The 5,653-nt window shown below is 33.0% G+C and overlaps 1 long non-coding RNA gene across 1 annotated transcript; it reads left to right on the top strand.

The window, feature by feature from the left end:
• Nucleotides 1-1,828: 1,828 nt before the first annotated feature.
• LOC149079008 (uncharacterized) lies at nucleotides 1,829-5,337 on the top strand. The gene is made up of 3 exons (XR_016193874.1): nucleotides 1,829-2,278; nucleotides 3,376-3,452; nucleotides 5,047-5,337. It is a non-coding gene; the product is annotated as an uncharacterized LOC149079008 (long non-coding RNA).
• Nucleotides 5,338-5,653: the final 316 nt, after the last annotated feature.

The following is a 5,653-nucleotide window of genomic DNA, read 5'->3' as shown; positions in this document are numbered from 1 at the left end:
TCTCTCTCTCCCCCCTATATACTGAAGCCTATTGACCATTGTATTGCCACCTGCAGGCAATTGACTTTATTTCTGACTTTCTTGCTTCCTCTCTACTTTTCTTTTCCTTCTTTTTGTACAACTTCCCCCCCACAGAAAACATCTTCCTCCCATATGCTTCGAAAGATCGTAGGGGGTGAACCACCTTGACCAATGATGTCAATTTTAATACTATTTGTACCTACGTAATCCTCATCACCCAATGGAAGGATCGTTCTTTGAAGCCGGACTACCAATTAGAAATAGGGGGTTGGTACCCCTCAAAACTTTACTTTTTGGAATCTTTGAAAAATTAAAGCAGATTGATTAGTACAAGCTAGAAATCAAGTTGGAAAAAAATGTAGTTAGAATTTTTTTTAAACACATTTCAACGATTAGCATCAGGAGCGGTGATCATCCGTGATGAAAGGGATGGAGGAAAAGGTAGGAAAGAAATTCTTACCACAATTCTAGTAAATTATAGACGTTTAGTTAAAACCTGAATTAGGAGGAATTAACAGGGGGCAGATGGCGAAATTAGGTATAAAGAGTGATTAAAAGAGAGATATTCCAACATCAAGTTAAAATTATTATAATTGAACATACAGTATTTTGTTTATGTATTATGCAGAATTTGATATCGGGGAAATGGATTTTTCTAATTGACTTTTATTTTGTGTAAATATAACTCGTTCTTTTCATATGATCATTCGATTAAATATTAAAATGCTATTGAAATTTAATTGATTCCTTCTTTTCATGAGTCATCGTTTTATTCTAAATGTATATTGGACCACTAGGAGCCTGGGTTAATCTAGATAATTACATATATATATATATATTCTTCCAGTGGTTCGATATAACACTACGCACACGAAGAACCTCCCCTTCATTGTTTGCCTTCCAACTCATTGCTGTCACAAGCTGCAGCCCCTGGATGTATCTTTCATGGGGCCATTCAACATTTATTATGTTCAAGCAATTGAGAGATTCTTGCAAAATAACCCTGGGGGTGAACCGTCTCTGCGGTCCTTAGCCGAAAAAAAGTAGTTAAGCCCCGATTTGTCCTTAGATGGCTAGTAGTTCGACTTTTCGGTACTATCTCTAAGCTAAGGACTTTTTTTAGTAGTTACTGGTTCCAACAGTGGAGGTATCCACGCGACGTTTCTCCTGAGCAGTGGCGTGAGAACCACATTCCGGAGTGGTGGTTCGATGTTCGGGAGTCCACAGAACGGCGACGGGAGGCAGAGAGGATCTTCCTTCCTGGGCGGCGAATATTCATCTGTCACTAGTTCCAACAGTGGAGGTATCTACGCGACGTTTCTCCTGAGCAGTGGCGTGAGAATTTGTTAAAATTGACAAAAATAATATATAAAAAAAAATACAACTTTCAGCCTCGTTGAAACATCTAATAAATAATAATAATCGAGTAGTTGATGACTGTGTAGTGTTTGTTTTTACGTGTGGGCCACATATGAATAGGGAATATTTACGTGTGCATGTGTGTATGAAAAATGAGTAATAAATAATCACAAAATAATAATGACACTACACCTTCCATTTTTCCCATTCTCCATAACATTACCTTCCCGGTATGAGCAGCGCAGCATGCGGAGAGGGAGAAGAGGAAAAATGAAACGTGAGGGTGGAAAAAAAACTTGTTGAGGTGCGAATGACCCCGGAGACGAAAGAACAACAGGGTCCACGGCAAGTCTCAGAGAACCCAACTCAGAGGACCACATTGTGAAAAGCGCTTAGGTGCTGTCCTTAGAAAGGCCTAGGCATGAACGGCAGGACAACACGTACCCAGGGGGTGAACTATCTCTGCGGTCCTTAGCCGAAAAAAAGTAGTTAAGCCCCGATTTGTCCTTAGATGGCCAGTAGTTCGACTTTTCGATACTATCTCTAAGCTAAGGACTTTTTTTTAGTAGTTACTTAGGACCGCTGCTAAGGACTGCCTAGCACCAGTCCTAAAGCAGCAAGAAAAGTAGTTCACGGCGGCCATCTTGGAAAAGAGGAAATTTTGCCTCTGGCCGCGAGCTCTCGCTGTGATATTTAGCGATGAAATATGCTGTTTTCTTTCGAATTAAAAATTTTTTTACGATAATAATGACAGATAAAACTTGGATTATATCTTCGGTGTCATCAAAGTTGAAGTGATTCATCGTTATATCCTCAAAAACCTGCTGTAGTATACATACGTGTATGTTGACATCGGCGATCGAAGCCACGACGAAGTGCTAGCATGTTCATTACTGAGGTAAGAATTATTTTATTGGTATCGAACTATATAAGAAGAGTGTTAGAGATATTATTAATATTTTTTTGCTCGGTAAATGCGTTATTTAAAAATATAAATGGACATAATGTCACGCAATCAATAGGGCAGTGGATCCCACTTGGTAATGCTGGAAAAATATCAAATAGCCCATGTATATTTTGGGTTGTATTGAAAATATTTACATGGCGAATGAAAGATGAATCTTCTATTACGATAATATCAGATTGAAATTTTACATTCTATGTTTTTTGCTACATTAATTTTTTTTAATGAAAAATTATGTCTAAATGAATTGAGCACATGCGTAAATAAATAATAACAAATACAATTCATTGATAATAAATTATAACACCTAAATGGCAAAAATTTTAATTAATTTTTTTGTGATGAGTAATGGTGAAATTGAAATAAAGCATGGTAAAAATTGGCAGTAATGTTAAATATTAAATTTTGTAAAACTCATGCACTAAATTTAGTATAAAGGATTAAAATATAGATTTGATATTTTGAACTGTTCAAATGAACAATATTGTAATACTTAGTGAAAGTTAAATTTTCAGAAAAAAATCATATGCTACTACTTTAAAAATTGCACTCTGTAACTCGCTCTGAGATGAATATTTAATAAGGAATCATTATATTGTTTTGTTGATATAAAAAATGAAGTTCGTACAATGGGACTAAAAAACAAAGTTTTAATTTCACGCACAGTTTTTAGTGTTGAGGTATATATATATTATAATGAAAGGAAGCAGATTAGTGTTTGAAACATATTACTACTTCAGTATTTGGGTTATGGCCTTGCTGTGTGTGTTCAAATTGAATTTTTTGCCAAAAATTGTTTTTGATTTTGTGTGTATGGGTAACGACAGAAAAAAAATTTCCATGTCGAATACTTAAGAACTTTAAAATATAACATTTTGAGATGTTGTGGAACTGAAACTTTTAACATTTAAACTTTTAACAAGCATTTATTTTTTAACGATGTTGTTAGTAAACAGCTGATATATATATATATATATATTGTATATACATTTGTGAGACTTTTCTAACTCTTGAAAAATTTTGTTTCCCAGGAAATTGGCTGTAGGTAGCTACAAAGTTATGTGAAGGTTTTCAAAGTTACCAAACAATTATACCAGAGCAAACAAAGGTAATTTTAATTCTTTGTATTTGACTTTGAGCAACAGTTTCCATTATTATTTTCATGTAAAATAAAATATTTCCATGCATGATTTAATGACATAAATTTTAACATTGTGTCGCATCATTTTCACTGATTTCATTTGTATCAACAACCCTAGTGGAACAAATACAGTCGAACCCCCGATTTAATGCCACCATCCCACCCAAAGAATTTTGGCGTTATATCAGATCGCAGACATAATAGCGTTTCGGAGAGGCTGTATTACATAAATTCACACGTTTATTAAGAAATGTATTTCAGTGTCTCATTTATGTTGCATGATGAATAAAATAACCTATTTTATACACATTCAATTTTAAGTTGAGAAAATTCATAAAAATTGTAAACTGTAAAATCACTTGAATATTTCTCAATATAAAACTTAACAGAAACATACTTCCCTCTGAAATTATTGTAATTTCAGCAACACGTTTTATATGTGCAAAAACAAAATAAGCAGGGGGGGGGGGGAAAGGTGGCATTGTTTTTAGTCCATACCATATTGGTTTTTCTCGAGAAATATCTTGCTATGAGTAATTTTCTTTATAATCATAATTTTTTCAGATGCTATTGAAAGAACAACTCTTTTTGATATAATTGAATTGAGCAAATTAAGATAGATTTCTTAATGGCTACCTGTACCACTCAAAATTTGACCAGTGCAAGTAAAAACATGTATACTGTTGAAAAACCTGTCTTGGCTATATAAATGAGAGGGAGGACATTAAAAAAAACCTTTAGAAGCTTTGCTAACTGAAAAGCAATATTAATTCTTTGAAAAACGTGTTATATTTACTGATGAGCAAATTTTGTGAATGGAAATATTAAAACAATATGTTTGACGACAAATAATATTATACTTTTTAACTAGTAAGACCATACAACACTGCAAAATTTCTATGTTAATTTAAATAGGGTTCCCTGATCCAGAACCCTATAGGTTGATCCTTAGGTTGCTAAGGATGTGTTTTAGAGCGAAGCTGAAAGTAAAGTGAAAATTTGAAGTTAGCTGCGTGCCAATAGGTTTTTTCACTTCATCTGTCTGACCAAAATTTTAGGGTAGAACCATGGCTCGAAAAATTGAAAAACATTTTAGGTGCCGGCCAAATTTCTTGGCAGCCAAGCATATTTTTAGGAGAAATAATCCAAAGTAAAAACAAATTATATTCAACTTTTTTAGCACTTGGTGATGATCTTCACATATCGGAAGATGCAGACATAAATTCCAAATATTTTGTGATCTGCATAGAAAATTTTAGGTGTCAGTATGATTTTCTTTTTTGCAATGTTGGCTCCTAAGATTTGTGAAGCCCTAGGTAAATACATCTAGACATGAACAAGTGCATCTGTGTGCAATGCCAGGCCTCCCTTGTAAAACACAGTTGATGCATTTTGGATCCTACTGTGATAAAATGGTGACGAGTCAACAAAGTGCTATTGTGCACGAATTATCTCTACTTATGCAAATAAAGACTGTTATAATTTGAAATAAAATATACAGTACATTTAAAGATTGATAAGCATAATAAAGGTGTTTTTTTCTTCCTCTTTCTAATTTCAGGTAAATCAACATTTGAAGATGCAAATGAAAATTAATGAATCTCAAAAAATTATATTCTTGAAGGATGCGATTTCTAAGAAAAGTACAACAAATAAATTGTGATTATGATAACTTTCTATGAATATATGTTTGAAATAAAATGTTTTTGTATGACAAATCATGTGTGCAAGTTGTTATTCAATTCATGTTTCTATTAATCAACTTCAATCAATCATTCATCTTCTAATCAACTGAAATGAAATATACGATCAAATGAAAGTTATCAGGTGAAGTTATTTGTTGGAAGCTAAATATGAAACAGATAAATTGATGAAAGATCTTTAATATGGACATATATATATTTTAAATATTGAAGTATTCACTTGCATTAACAGGTAAGTGCTCATTCATAGAGAATCATGTTCTGATAATATTTTTTAATACTGAGGAGAAACCCATAGTTTAAAATACAGAACTACAATACGCAGCAAGGCAGTTAATTCTTTTAATTATAAATTATCAATAATTTATTATTTTAATTGCTCCAGAAAGAATTTGCAATTCGTTGTTTCAATGAATTTAAAAGGAATAAAAATGGATAATAAAAAATCATTTAACAAATTGGTTT

Source organism: Pholcus phalangioides, unplaced genomic scaffold (genome assembly GCF_987345545.1).
Source record: "Pholcus phalangioides strain wild (caught in Gottingen) unplaced genomic scaffold, Ppha-v1.0 ptg000013l_1, whole genome shotgun sequence".
Lineage (NCBI taxonomy): Eukaryota > Metazoa > Arthropoda > Arachnida > Araneae > Pholcidae > Pholcus > Pholcus phalangioides.
Note: the sequence above shows the minus strand (reverse complement) of the source record. Positions and strands in the feature narration are given on the sequence as shown.